This window comes from Eschrichtius robustus, chromosome 13 (assembly GCF_028021215.1).
Source record: "Eschrichtius robustus isolate mEscRob2 chromosome 13, mEscRob2.pri, whole genome shotgun sequence".
NCBI lineage: Eukaryota > Metazoa > Chordata > Mammalia > Artiodactyla > Eschrichtiidae > Eschrichtius > Eschrichtius robustus.
In genome coordinates, this window is record NC_090836.1 from 15,028,373 (window position 1) to 15,044,938 (window position 16,566).

Genomic DNA, 16,566 nt, shown 5'->3' on the forward strand with positions numbered 1-16,566 from the left:
TGTCTTTTCACATATCCTGACCTGCAAGGGCTTATTCATGATCATTCACCCGTCAGCTTCCCGTTATCCAAGCCACAGGGTTACTCCCTTTAGAATAACCCAACTCTCAGTGCAAAGCATTAACAGCCAGAGCTCATTGGCTGCTATGGTTCATTCCCGTTTCCATCCAGACGAGGTCAGTGTTGGGTTAAATAGTGGCTGCAGTTCACTTGGATAGATTTCCCAACTAGATTTATTGTATCTCAGGCATCAGCGGAATTTCCCCCACTCCCTCCCTGAAACCCGCAGGAGCCACCACAGGTGTAGGGGTGGGGGAATTTGGAGGTTCTACATACTCACAAAACCTAGTAGCACCGGAATTTCTAAGACTGGCGGGCAGGGTGCTCCCCTGCTGCAAATAGACACTCCACTTAGGCAAAGTGGAAGTTTGAGGCATGGTGGAGGTGGGTGGATGGGACATATCCTCATCTCATCCCTCACCCTTCCTACGTTCTTCCTTCCTGAGAGGCTCTACGTGCAGATGTGCTCTGCACACTGGGAGGAGCTGCCGCTTTCCGGGGTAGAACCGGTTTCTGTTTCCTTCGAGAGCTGAGACCAATGTCCTAGGGTTTCTCTCTCCTTTTGTTGTCTCAGCCACAGTGCCCAAGCCATACCTTTCGGAGTCACAGACATAGTTAACTCAAACAGCAGCCCTGCTTGGGAGATGACCAGAGCTTTAATCTGCTTCACTAATATTTTCACCTTCTAAGAGGTGACCAGCTGCTCTGATCCCCAGTCTCACACGTGCCCTCTCTTTACCAGGTGGTATAAGGATGGAGGCAGTGTTCCAGGTGGGGAAGAAAAATCCTCTAAAATCCCAGATCCCTACAAACTTGGACCTCTTTCACAGTCTTGCACATTGGACAGGCTTACACCTTAGCAATCACAGCTTCTGGGAAAATACACATCTTACCCGACCAAACGGCTCCCCAAAACTTTAGGGCAGTGCCTCCACCTTGAATTTTCTGTGGTTTCACTGCCCATCCTCTCCCTCACAGATGTTCCAGCGAGTCTGCAGAGGGTCTTGCAGCAGAGGCAAGTCTTCACATGTTAACATTATATCATCAAGGCCATTTTGCTGATGTGGGGAAGGAGAACAGGCACAGGTCTTGGGCTACCATCCCACATGAAGGCAAATTGATCTTGTGACTCAGTGGCTAGGGGTCTACTGTAAAAAACACTTGATAGTTCAGTGCAGCATGGTATCCTCCGAGAACCCGGGACAAGGAATCTAAGTTGGTAGCAACGTTGAGCTCAGTCACATGGATGGGGGCGCATTACCTTGTTCAGTTCTCAGTAGTTCATGGCCATCTGCCACAAGGCTATTTCCACCAGGCATCCTGGGCTATTGAAAGCACTACAGGCAGTGCATACGATAACCACTTGGTGTAGCTCTTGGATAGGTTCTCCTATTTCCTTACGCCCTCCGGTCTATCTGGACAAACCACATTTGCTCCCAGGTTACTTTCACTGGACTCTTTACAGCCAACTGAGATAGCCTTCAGCTTTCAAGCTCCCTCTCTGTCTTGGATCTTTCTCACAGCCCATACCCATTCCTGGGATTTGTCAGTCTCCCCCAGATCAGCAACAGATTGCCCCACTTCGTACATGGCTTGCCCCAGGACTAGACTCAGCATGGATACCAGAGTGCCATACCTGGTGCTGGGGGCAAACTGGAGTATCTTAGCTTTCATTCCTGCAGTAAATGTGGCCCCATTAGGGCCTTCAAAAACTGGCCATAGATGGCCTGTCTCATACTCAATTCCCAAAGAAGTTGATAGACCTCCTCTATATATTTCTAGGGCACCACATGCTCAGGGAGATCCTTCTCGTTGGGTCAAGTCTCCCTACAGGCTAGAATAATCCTATCTATAAGAATGAGTACCTTGAACCCACCGAGCACCATGCAGGCACTGCAGGTGGCAGGATGGGTTGCGATGTTGCTCAATTCCTCTGCCTCCTGCCAGTCAGAGAAATGACATCACACCCGGTATCCCGTAGCTGCGCTAACCATGCCTGGAATCCATCCCTGGCCTTTTGCTGGAACTTGGTAGCTATCTCAATAAGCTCAGCAGAAGTATATTCTCTCACCGAGAATGTTTCCTGAGCTGGGGGCCGCCCCGCTGGCTGGGGTTGCTGTTGTCCTGCCTTTGCTTTCCTTCATATTAGGGGTTGGACTGCACAACCAATTTGTCCGTTTCACTGTCAGTCACCACAGCCTCCTCCTCTTCACTCTCCTCACTTTCCCAGGGATCCCACCTCTTGGCGTCCCAGTCAGGCTTTGTCACCAGAGCTCAGACCTGAGTCTGCAGCAGCTTGTGCCCTCCTAGCTTTATAAAAGAGCACGATAAGATCTCCAATTTATCATCTCACTCTCCCACATTGTATGCCAGCCTTGAAACTAGCAGAGCAGTGGACAGACACACGTCCTTCTCAAACCTCCGCATTTCTTCCAGCTTCTTAACTCAAGCTCCAGGCTCTAGTTGGGCGTCGATGGTGAGGCCAACTGCCCACAGTAGAGGTCAGCCCACCGCACAGCCATTCACTCCCTTCTCTGATGCAGCACACTCTGGGCAGTTCCTCAAACAAGCACATCAAGCCAGCCAGCGTTTTGGGGCATCCCCACCCTCACATGGTGGTCCACAAGTGTCTAGTATACGGGCCACACCTCTCCACAGAGAGTCGACGGCCAACTTAGGATTTCCCCCATGGATGCCTCTGTCCCAAGGCCCATTTCTTCCACCTTCTGGCTGGCTCACCAATTGTTGGTTCCAAAAATGGCCCTTGTACACAGAGGGCAAGGAGAGACTGAAGAAAGAGGCAGATCACTTCAGATGGGCAAGTGGCAGGTTTAATAAGCAAGGGAACTACATACAGGGCTTGTCTTGGGTGGTCCCAAGATGAGTAGATCTCCACACTCGTCCACCAGAATCTTATACAGAGATCTTAACTGGGTTCAGTCTTGTATACCATCCAGATGATCTCAACCCCACTTTACGATCTCAAGGTTGTGTCCTTGGGGCAGCTTCTAGTGTGGGAAAGGCAAGCAGAATGCACATTCCAAGGAGAGGAGAGTAGGTAAGGAGCCTCCGACTGAGCAGGTCAAGCTCACAGGTCAACACCTCAGTCACATCCTCTGGATGACCTCTTCCAGCAAAAGAATGTGAACTTTCAGTGATATAGAAAGAACATGTTCTGGGGGTCATGTACAGCAGGGTCACTATAGCTAACACTGTATTGTATACAAATAACATGCTTAAATACATGGAGAGGAAATTAACACTTCAGTAGGGTTTGGGGATAAATTATAAACTACCTACAGTGAGAGGCACTCAGTGTTAAGAAAACTGTAATAGACCATAATCATCTAGACCAAAATCGTCTAGGAAAAGTTGTACAGAAATTAAATGTAATCATAGTATACTGCACAGCTCAACTGTTAAATAATGCTCACATAATCATAATATTAATTATCAATTTAACAAAAACTATGGCTATGACTATACTGGTAATATAAAGGACACATGTACAAAGGTGGATAAATAAAAAACCTGCAGTAGGAAGTCAAAAGATACATCTAACACTGGAAAATCAAGAAATAAGAGAATAATTATGTTATTCATTATGTTATATATGTAATATGATATTAACAAAATACAGGAATAAAACTTGTGTAAAGGGTTTATTCTGAGGAGCAGAGATTGAGTGTTGTTGGTGTGTAAAAGTATTTAAAAAAATTTTTTTCCTACTATAAACCCTGTAGAACTATTTAACTTAAAAGAATGTACATATATAGATGTGATAAAAAATAAAATTAAAATGGGAAGAGGCTAGCTCTGCATAATACACTGATCACAGTGAATAACACTACAATTCAATGTTAATGGCAACAAAAGTTTAATAGTGTCAAAGTAAAAATAATTTTGAGGTTTACTCTGAAATTATAAAGTTACTAAATCATTGGCGTGGAAATGATAGTAGTTGTCTCATTAGGTCGTTCTCGTAAGATAGGCAATTTCTCCAAAGTGGGCTTCTCTCTCTCTTTCTCTCTCTCCCTCTCCCTCTCCCCCTTCTCCCTTAACCTGTGACATCCTGATAAGGAGTGTTTAACCTGCATTCTCAGAAACGTCTACATGTTACACAAAAAGAGACTACCAATCTCTTTGCCGCTAGGCAACTGTCAGTTTTCACTAAGTCCAATTATCATTGGGTCCCATTCTAAGTTAATTTGTTACCTGATTTGTTTCACTGCATTTTCAGACCTGTTTTACTTGCTCTTATGACAGATTTATTTCCGCCATTTTAGCAGTTGGATTGAACTGTGGAAGGCAATTGATTATTGAGGAACGATAACTCAGCTACACAGCAGCGCCATCTTTTGGCCTTCGAAGGAAAATGATCCAAACTTGTCAATTTTGAAGTCTGTATTTCTGGTATGTTCACTATGTGAATCACATTTGCAGTGTAATTAAAGTAAGAAAGTGGCTTCAAGGGGAATGAAATCAACATTTTACATGAGCTAGGATACCCACAAACACAGATCTTTTGAAAGGAAAAAAGAATCTATATTTTATTCATTTTACACAAAGTAATATTTTAATAAATATTACTTTAGAAACTGTATACCCTTGGGATATTTAATTTCTTTGTTTCTACTTATGAAGTGAGTATGCATTAATTTTGTATGATTCTTTAATATTGAACATTTCAAGTTATTTATACTTTCGACTTATAAAAAGACTTTCCACAATTTACTTATTTGTTGAAATACAGGTCCCAAGATACTCTTTCTTCCACTTATGTTGCAATACATTTTTTTCCCAAATATTCATGATTTTAATATATATTTATCAAATATTTCTATCTTTCCACATCCTATTATCAAGTGTCTCCTGAAGAAAAGTTGCGGGAAGTGCAAATCCTATGAAAACTGGATTTTAAGTCTGTGTAGAGAATAAAACACATGTTATGTCTGTGAATATCACTTAATTTTGCCATTACTAATTTAGTCACAGAAACTAAATATATAAAATAAACAGAATGGAGCACCAGAAAATGTTTTATTCTGATCTTAAAAATGACTAGCTAGATACAGGAGAGAGGTATTGCCACCTTTGTTATACATAGAGAAATAGTTTCTAATTTTGATCTAAAAATTGCCTTTCTAACTCACATAAATGCTTCTGGAGTATTTTTTATACTGTTAAAATTTGTACCGTGGTTTCTTTAATTTCACCAAATAAAACATTGTGACATTTAAAAGCTTTTTATAATTATATTTTCCCACTATAACCTTTCAGCTTTTCTACAATTTTATTGTACCTATGTGTGCAAGCCTTAAGAAATGCTTATTTCCACAGTCCTAAGGAAAAATACTTTTTCTACAAGTCTTTTTAATTAAAATGAATCTTATAGTATAAGCTTAACATATTTATTAATAACTTTTCCTCTCTTCCTTCAAGTCCAGGGTGTCATTTAGACCACTGAGTTGGATAATATTCAGAAATAAAAACATAAAACAGTTAAGTGTATTTTTTCTTTTTGGTCATGCTGCATGTCTTGAAGGATCTTAGTTCCCTGACCAGGGATTGAACCTGCTCCCTAGGCAGTGAAAGCGCAGAGTCCTAACCACTGGACCACCGGGGAATTTTCAAAACTATTAAGTGTATTTTCAAGTTATCTAGATTTAGATCTAGATCTGTGCTGGTTAGTGTAATAGCCACTAGCCTTAAATGACTGTTTAAATTAAAACTAAATAAATGTTAAAATTCAGTTTTTCAGTCACACCAGCCACATTTCAAGTGCTCAGTAGCTACAAGTGGCTAGTGGCTTGGACATTGAAGATAAAGAATATTTCTACCCTCACAGCAGTACTCTTGGACAGCACTGATGACTAGTCATATATGAAACATTATTATCTAAAATGTTAGTAGAAATCTAACGGTATGTCAGATTTTCAACAACAAGTTGAAGTATTTAAGACCTGTAAACCTTTAAATAGCTATTTTTAAAATAACGGTAAGCATTCAATAAACAATTGGGCATTAAGGTTTTAGCAATTGAAGAAATTAAGCTTAAATCTTATGCTACTTTTCTGTATTATAATTTCCAAAGCTTTTTTCAAAAAAAATCAAAGAACATGGGTATTTCAGATAAATAAAGCACATTTTCCTTTACTAAATGACAATTGCTTGGTTTAAAACCTTGTGGCAAAAGTTAGTTATAAGAATTTCAAGTCAAATAGGTAGTTTTTCAAAGAAACTTGCTAAGAACTGCCTGAAAAAAAAATTCATTGTATAAAAAAAACTCTTTATCTTCACAGAACATCTCATTCAAACCATAAGCAGAGGGGTAAAAAATTAAACAGAACACTGTTGACTGTGTTAATTGGGGAGGAACTCTAGGCGTCTTTTTGATTCAGTGTGCTTTTATTTGTTACATAAAGTTAATGAGAGGTTGAGGGTTGGTTATTCCCAAACCACACGCAATTTCTAAATTACTGGTGTATGAATATATTTGAGGTCTTTGGCTTCCCTTGCTTTCCCTTCCCTTGATTTATATGATCAATTTCTACATGTGTGTTTAGATTCTGTGTTTTCCTACGTTATGCTTCTTCTTTGTACACATGGTATATGTGAGGTGCAGTGGGCAATGTTTGGGTGCCCATCCAGTCTATAAATATCACCCCTTCCTATGCACGGAGATGTAGACTTGGCAGCCATGTTCTTGTTATATGGCACCATCACAGTCAATTGTACTAGGGTTATGCCAGCTATGTACACTGAACATAAATTAGGTCCACCAAATAATCTCTCTTAGATTTGAAAACAAACTCAGAGATAGTTACTGTTTCCTGTGTCTGGCTAGGACTCTGGAACAAGAATTTTGGTATACTGACACCTAAAAAAATTCAGTTTCCGATACAAATAATAACATAGTCAAATAGGGATCAAGAAGACAATATACTAGGTTCTTAAAATAATTCATTATCCTAAACTGCGTTAGTCAGTGTAATCTCAGCTATGCTGCAGTAGCAAACGGCCCTACAATCTTAGTGGGTTTAGCTATATTTCATGCTCAAGATTGTATCCATTTCAGGTCAGCCACAGCTCTGCTTCACATTCTCTGCATTTTGGGACCTCGACTTAAGTAGCTAGCTGGAACATGACAATCTCACTCTAGCAGGAAAAGTATTATCAGAATGCATGATTCCCCTTATTTCTTCTGCACAGAAGAGGCACATACAACTTCCACTCATATTTCAGGGGCTAAACCCTGTCGTATTGCCAAGACTGATGACAATGGAGTGAAAAAAAAAAAAGAAAACGATTCACCTTCCAGATAGAGACCTGTAGGCAGGAGTGAAAATATATTTAGAATCTACTTCAAGGCTCTTCCTAGAGACTTAATACATACTTACCTTGGATCCTTGAAGACTTCCATAATACAGATATCAGAAAAGATTTCAATTTTTTAAAAACATGCATTTTTTCTTTTTTTTTCTTGCGGTTATATTTCTACAGCATAAAATTTATTATTTAACCTGTTTTAAGTGTTCTGTTCAGTGGCATTAGGTACATTCACATTGTTGTACAACACCTTCCACTGCTCATCTCCAGAAGTTGTCATTTCCCACAACTGAAACCGTATACCTGTTAGTTGCTAACTCTCCATTACCACCCCCTTCCCCTGGTATCCACCATTCTACTTTCTGTCTCTATGAATTGATTATTCTAGGTACCACATATAAGTGGAATCACACATATTTGTTATTTGTACCTGGCTTGTTTCACTTAGCATAATATCTTCAAGGTTTACATGTTGTAGTATGTGTCAGAATTACCTTCCCTTTTGTGGCTGAATAATATTCTATTGTACGTATATACCTCATTTTGTTTATCCATTCATCCACCAATGGACACTTGGGTTACTTCCACTTTTGGACTATTGAGAATAATGTTGCTATGAACATGGGCATGCAATAGCTTTTGGAGTCCCTGCTTTCAATTCTTTGGGGAATATACATACAAGTGGAGTTGCTGAATTATATGGTGATTTTATTTTAATTTTTTGAATTCTATCTTAACACCATTTTCCCCAGAAGCTGCACTCTTTTACTTGCCCACCAGCAGTGCACAACGGTTCCAGTTTCTTCACATTCTTACCAACACTTGATACTTTCTGTTTCTGTTTTTGTTTTTAAATAACCATACTAATGGGTATGAAGTGATATCTCATTGTAATTTTGACTTGCATTTTCCTAATGTTTAATGAATGTTGAACATATTTTCCTGTTCTTATTAGTTATTTGTATGTCTTTTTTGGAGAAAAATCTATTCTAGTCCTTTGTCCATTATTCAATCAGATGGGTTTTTTTTGTTGTTGATATTGAGTTGTAGGAGTTCTTTAGTTATTCTGAATATTAATCCCTTACCCCATATATGATTTGCAAATGTGTTCCTCCATTCCATGAGCTGCCTTTGCATTCTGTTGACAGCATCTTTTGATGCACACAATTTTAAATTTTGATGTAGTCTAATTTATATATTTTTCTTTTGGTGCCTGTTCTTACGGTGTCATGTAAAAAAATTATTGCCAAATTCAATGTCGTGAAGATCTTCCCCCATGTTTTCTCCCAGAGTTTTATACTCTTAGCTCTGACATTTAGGTCTTTGATCCATTTTGAGTTAATTTTGTATATGGTGTAAGGGAAGGGCCCAATTTTATCTTTTGCTTATGAATATTCAGTTTTCCCAACACCATTTGCCAAAGACATTGTCCTTTCCCCATTAAATGGTCTTGGCAACCTTGTTGAAAATAACTTGACCATATGTGCAAAAGTTCAGTTCTGGCACTCTATTAACATTCCATCAGTCTATATGTCTGTCTTTTAACTAATATTACGCTGTTTCAATTAGTCTGGCTTTGTAGTAAGCTTTTAAATCAGGAAGTGTGAGATCTCTTTGTCCTTCTTTTTCAAGATTGTTGGCGATTTGGAGTCCCTGGAGATCCCATATGAATTGTAAGATGGACTTTTCTACTTCTGCATAAACACTGGGATTTTGATGGTAATTGCATTGGATCTGTAGATTGCTTTGTACAATGTTGGTATCTTAAGAATATTTAAGTCTTTCAATCCATGAACATGGAATGTAGTTCCATTTATTTGTGTCCTCTTCAATTTATTTCAGCAAAGCTTTGTACTTTTGAGTGTACGATTCTTTCACCTCCTTGGTTAGGGTTATTTAAGTATTTTATTCTTTTTGATTCTATTGTAAATGAAATTGTATTATTAATTTCCTTTTGGATTGCTCTTTGTTAGTGTTCAGAAATGCAAGTGATTTGTGTGTTTTGATTTTGTATCCTGCAACTTTGTTGGATTCTTTTATTAGTTTCGACAGTGTTTTTGTTTGTTTCTGATGTTTGTACAGGTATGTGTGTAACTTTAAGGTTTTCTACGTATAAGATTATATCTTCTGCAAACAGACAGTTTTGCTTCTTCCTTTCCAGTTTGAATGTCTTTTATTTCTTTGTCTTGCCTAATTTCCTGGCTAGGACTTTCAGTACTATGTTGAAGAGAAAAATAAAAATCAAGAATTCCTGTCTTGTTTCTGATCTTAGAGGAAAAGTTTTCAGGTTTTCTTCAATGAGTATGATGTTAACTGCAGGTTTATCACATGTGTCCTTTATTATGTTGAAATAGTTTCCTTCTATTACTAATATGTTGAATGTTTTATCATGAAGGAATATTGAATTTTGTCAAAAGGTTCTCTGCATCAATTGAAATGGGTTTTTCTCCTTCATTCTGTAATGTGGTGTATTATATTAATTGATTTTCACGTGTTGCAACATCCTTGCGTTCCAATAATAAATTCCACTTGGTCATGGTATATATATTTTTTAAAATATGCTGTTGAATTCAGTTTGCTAATTTTTTTAAGAATACATTTATTTCTAATTCAACAACAACCACAAAAACCATATAAAATATGTAACTCTTTCCATATAGCAAATGTCTTTTAAGGAAAATATGAGGTCCTTAAATATTGATATTTGAGATAATAGATAATATTTTACTCTCTTTCATTCTGCTTTCCTCACTGCAGCCAGAACATTTTATCTAAAGTGTAAGCTTTAGCATACCATTCTCTGTGGTATATCACTTATAAAAATGGTCTCATTTCTTCACAGCTCCTGTATCTACACCTTTTAGAATGTGTCATTATAGCTCCTCCTATCAAAGAGGGAGTGTATTTCTCCACCCCTTGCATCTTAGCTGGCCTTGTGACTTGCTCCGGTCAACAGATTGTATAAGAAATGATAATGCACCAGTTCTGAATCCATGTCTCCATAGTCCTTGTGTGCTTCTGCTACTCCTCTTAGGACCTCTGTCTCTGCCATGGGCTAGAGATAAAAGAGTATGGAGCATAGCTGAATCAGCTCAGTTACCCCAGCTGAGGCCCCAGACAGGTAAGGGAGCCTAGACAAGATCAACACAGCTGATTCTCAGATGACAGAAGGTGCGTGAAGAATCTCAGCCAAGATCAAGAACGGCAACAAAAAAGGCATCATTTCATCTTAATTAACTTGTTGACCTGTAGAATCTTAAGAGAGTCATTTTTTTAAGCCACTAAGCTTTTGGGTGATTTCTTGGGTAGGATTAGTTAATTCATTTTTCTACTTAAACCCCTTCAGTAACTTTCCATTATTTTTAGGAGAAAATCAAATTAATTAAAATAGCCTAACGCATAGTAGAGGCTTGATAAAATACATTTGGATTAATAATTAAATAATTATCTTAATATAAGCTGCTGTTGTTATCTTTAAAACATAAGACATTCAGAAAGATGAAACTGAAAAAGAAAAGAGAAGCTATTTCTCTGATGTGCATAGATAATTCTAAAGTAAAATAATATGTAGCATTATCCAGTAATAAAAGAAATTTCTCCTGTGTATTCAGCGACTGGAGAGAAAATAGTCTGCCTTAATTCCATGAGACCTAATACTTTACCTTATTGGTATAGAGAATGTATCACTGGAAACCAGAATAATCTCATCGTTATAAATGGCAGCTGGGCCTTCAGTTACACCTACTCCCACACACATACAAGTTGTGCCTATGACTTTTTGAATTTTCACAAATAATCAACTTTTTTGGCTGATAAAATATTCAGTTCCTATGAACCAGAAGTTGAAAACTTTCCTGAGTTAAATCACCGTCTTCATGATTAAACCTTTCCCAAAAAGTGTTGATGGACCTGCCTTTTGTACTTACAGTTAGATAGTGCTTAAAATGGAAACAAAGTAAATAAGTATTTCTTACGATGTTTACATAATTTACAAAGTAGTAGATAGAAATTCTATTATCCTGTTAGTAATGTACTATTGGCACTTAATTGGCAATTTGGCCAATGAATGAATTCTGGTCAAATAACTGAGTTAAATATTTAGGACAACTGATATGATATAATGTCAGTAAGGCTAAAAATGAAAAAAATGATTAAAACCGAACTTTATTTTCTTCTTTCTGTGTTTGCTATTCTCAGTTAATAGTGTCATCATGTTAGAAATCCGGTTAGTTCTGTTAATTCCTCATTCTCATTCATTCACCATTTTCAATCACCAGGTAATATTAATTATGCCCTATATATACTTCTAAAATCTACCTTTTCACCTCCATGGTCACTGTAATTTCTCTGAATTGAGCCACATTTTCCTACTTGATTATTGAAAACTATAAGTTCAAACCACTAACACCAAGTTGGCTGTCAATTAAATTTCCCAGTTCTATTCCTACTCTCACTCTCACAGACGTCTATTTCATAACCCCCAACAATATCTGCATCTCCGTCTTCACTCTTAACTTATGACATTGCTCCCTTTCTCCTTGAAAAAATAAAAATAATTAGAAGACAACTTCTACTCCCTTCCTCCATTTCATCATCCCGCCTATAAACTCTGGCCAGTGTATTCTACTTTTCTGTTGTTGTGTATATTAGTTTCCTAGGGCTGCTATAGCAAGATACCACAAACTGTGTGTCTTGAACAAGAGAAATTTATTCTCTCATAGTTCTGGAGGCTAAAATGTGAGGCACGATGTTTTGCCCTTGGGCTGGTTCCTTCAAATGATTGTGAGGGAAAATCTCTTCCATGCTTCTTTCCTGACTTCTGGTGGTTTGCTGCCAATCTTTGGTATTTTTTAGCTTATAAGTATCAGTCCAATCTCTGCCTTCATCTTAGGATGGCATTCTCCCTGTGTGTTTGTCTTTGTCTAAGTTTCCCATTTTTATAAACACACAGTTATATTGGATTAAGGCTTACCCTAATGACTTCATCTTAACTTGATCATCTTCAAAGACCCAATAGCTCTATGCATACATCATCTATACTCTTAGCCAAGGTTAAACTCTCCCTTTATGAACTTCATCCTAACTCCTCTCACTTATTCAAGGACCTCATTTTCTTACGCAAATTTCCTGTTCTTCACATCCAACTTTTCCTTCTCTAATAGGTTGCCATAATCATATAACCATGCTATATAACATTTAAAAAATAGCTCTTTAGACATCTGATTTTAGCCCTACTTGCTCTTGGATGTTGTCATCCCTGTCATTACAGCCAGAAAAATTGGTGGGCAAACTGAAAATCAATGACTTAACACTTAATGGAACCCTTAAATGGTCATTTTAATGAATTGCCTGAGACTAAGGATGGACAGCATAAGAGTGAAAAATTCTTGGGGATTTCAATCTTAGGAGGCCCCCAGGCTTTCCTGAACTTTACACCAAGGAAACCCATCAGTCCCTCAGGGTAAAGCTATGAGAATGTTCCCTCATGGATTTTGCAGGGAGAGAGAATGAGTAATCCCATATTTAGAGAATTTCATCCCTTCACCCCAGGCACCTTTAGCTTTCCTGTCTCACCTGAGGAAGGAAAAAACAAAAACACCAAACATAGTCAAAATGGATTAGGACTTCATGGAAATAAATTGAGAACACTGCAGCCAGATAAGGGTGTAAAGGACAAGGGTTGAAAAAAGGTATATCACTGTGGAAACAGTGGTGAAAGTCACAGCCCTGAGACACAGACCCACTACAACAGAGATTCAATAGAAGAATTGTAGAATAATAACCCTTCCTCACACATTACACCTCACCAATGAGGGTCTAGTGTATTAACAGTGGATTACAGCTGAATGAGCTGCAAAACACAATCTCTCCCTCTCAAGAGGAATACAAAGGGAAACCCAGATGAAAGAGGAGAAGGAAAAAACAAAGCCACTAAAGTACTTTAAAGCTTGTGGCATCTACAGCTATAGCAAACATTAAACACAGTCTAACTCTTAACTAGATTAGAATAAACCCTCAGGCTAAGGGCTTATATACCTCAGTACCCATTGCCCAATACAACATGTCTAGGTTTTTTTAAAAACAAAATTAAAACGTGTCAAAAGGAGAAAAGAAAAAAGCAGTCAGAAAGATGAAGTCACATCAGAAACAGACTCAGATATGACACAGATGTGGAAATTATAAGACTGGTAATTTAACATAACCATGATTAATACGTTAAGGGCTCTAATGGAAAAGACAGACAACATGCAAGGAAATGAGTAATGTAAACAAGGAGATGAAAACTTTAAGAAAGAATAAAATGTAAATTTTGGAAATTAAAAACACTAACAGAAATGAAGAAAGCCTGTGACACACATCAATAAATCCAACACAGCTGAAGAAAGTATCAGTGAATTTTAATAGTTAAATAAAAAAACATGCAAAGTTGAAATGCAAAGACAAAAAAAGAATTAAAAAACAGAAGCATAACAGAACATCCAATATCTGTGGGACAACTTCTATGCATAACAAGTGTGTAACTGGAATACCAAAAGGAAAAGAAAGAATGAAGCAGAAAAAAATATTTGCAGTAATAATATTAGAGAACTTTACAAAATTCATGACTGACACAAAGCCACAGGCCTAGCTCAGAGAATACCAAGTAGAATTAATGTGCAAAAACAAAAAAACAAAAAAAACACCTAGGCCTATTACATTCAAACAGCAGAAATCTATTACATTCAAACAGCAGAAATCTAAAGACAAAGAAAAAAATTCTTTTAAAAATGCCAGGGGCTTCCCTGGTGGCGCAGTGGTTAAGAATCTGCCTGCCAATACAGGGGACACAGGTTCGAGCCCTGGTCTGGGAATATCCCACATTGCCGCGGAGCGACTAAGTCCGTGCGCCACAACTACTGAGCCTGCGCGTCTGGAGCCTGTGCTCCGCAACGGGAGAGGCCTCGACGGTGAGAGGCCCGCGCACCGCGATGAGGAGTGGCCCCCGCTCGCCGCAACTCGAGAAAGCCCTCGCACAGAAACGAAGACCCAACATTAGCCAAAAATAAGTATAAATAAATAAATAAAAATTAAAAAAAAAAAAAAAAAAGCCAGAAAAAAACCACCTTATTTATAGAGGAAAAGAATATAATTACAGTGGAATTTTTGTCAGAAACCATAAAATGAGAGTAAAATAAAATATTTAAAGAAAAAAATCCAACCTAGGATTCTATATTCAGCAAAAGTACCCTTCAAAACTGAAGGAGAAATAAAGATTTTCTCAGATAAACATAAACTAAGGAATTCAGCAGCAGCAGACCTGCCCTGCATAAAATGTTAAAAAGAGTTATTTAGAAAGAAGAAAAATGACATAGGCAGAAACTTGGATCTACAAAAAGAAAGAGAAAGCTGTAGAGAAGGAATAAATGAACATAAAATTAAATTCTTTATGTTTATCACAATTAATTGATTTAAAGTTTCTGTTTAAAGTAAGAATAGTAATAATATAATGGGTGATTATAATCACTTGTGTGTAAAAAACTGACAGCAATGTTATAAGAGATGGGAGGAAGGAATTGGTTGTAGGATAACCACACTCCATGTGAAACCATATAGTGTTATTTGAAGTATAATTTAAGGTAAACTTAAATTATTTAAAAATGTGTATCCTAAACTCTAGAGCAAGTACTACAGAAATTATAAAAAGCAGTATAATTGATGTTCTAAAAGAAGAGATAAAATGGAATCGTATAAAATGCCCAATCAAAACAAGAGAAGATTAAAAAAGGTGGGGGGGGGAATAAAGAACAAAGGCAAAAAGTAGAAACCAGTTATAAACATGATAGATATTAAGAAAAGTATATCAATAATCTCTTTAAATTTGAAATTAATTAAATTAAACTAAATTAAAAAGAACTATGATATATATAAGAAGCCCATTTTAAATATAAAGACTTTTATAGGTTAAAATTAGGTGGCACAGTGGTTAAGAATCCACCTGCCAGTGCAGGGGACACGGGTTTGAGCCCTGGTCTAGGAAGATCTCACATGCCGCAGAGCAACTAAGCCCATGCACCACAACTACTGAGCCCACGTGCCACAACTACTGAAGCCCACGCACCTAGAGCCCGTGCTCTGCAACAAGGGAAGCCACCGCAATGAGAAGCCTGTGCACCGCAACCAAGAGTAGCCCCCTCTCACGGCAACTAGAGAAAGCCCGCGCACAGCAATGAAGAACTGATGCAGCCAAAAAAAAAATAACTAAAATAAATAAATTTTTTAAAAAATTAAAGGGATGGAGAGAACCATCCAATAACAACACTAATTAAAAGAAAGGCAATGTAGCTATAATAATTTCAGAGAGAGTAGAATCTACAACAGGAAAAATTAATAGAGATTAAGAAAGGTATAATAGTAAAGGGGTCAATTTTCTAACAACACATAACAATCCTAAACATGTATGCCCCGAATAGGAGAGCATCAAAGTGTCTTAAAAGTAAAAGAAGAAATAGAAAAATCCACTATTTTAGTTGGAGAACTCAATACCCCTCTCTCAGTATTTGACAAATCAAAGAGATATAAAATCAGTATGAACATAGATGACCTGAACTATATTATCAATCAACGTCATATAATTGTTATTTAAAGAGTTCTCCAACCAACAAGAGTAGAGTACACAGTCTTTCCAAACCACATAGAACATTCACCAAAAGAGACGACACGTTGGCTATGAAGCCCACCGGTTGAAATTATAACAAAGTATGTTATCAGATGACAATGGAATTAAACTAGAAAACAATATCTGAAAGATAGCTACAAAATCACCCAAATAATTGGAAATTAATTTGCACACTTCTGATAATCCATGGTTTCAAAAAGTCTCTCAAGAAAGCTAAGACATATTTTGAATGAAATGAAAATTAGAATGTAATTTATCAAAAGTTGTGGGATGCAGTGGAAGCAGTGCTTAGAGGAAAATGTATTAGAAAAAAGAAAAATCTGCAATGAATAACTTAGTTTCTACTTGAGCAAGCTGGAGAGAGAAGAGAATTTAAGAGTAAACAAGAAGAAAAGCAATAATAAAATTAGGGCAAAAATAAACAAAACTGAAACACAGGCCAAAAATAGAGAATATTGACCAAACTAAAACCGGATTATTGAAAATATTGATAAAATTAATAAACCCTAGCCAGGCTAATCA

General features: G+C 37.4%; 1 pseudogene; it reads left to right on the forward strand.

The window, feature by feature from the left end:
- Positions 1-2,532: 2,532 nt before the first annotated feature.
- The window catches only part of LOC137775757 (telomere zinc finger-associated protein pseudogene), a 66,208-nt pseudogene continuing 52,174 nt past the window's right edge, over positions 2,533-16,566 (forward strand).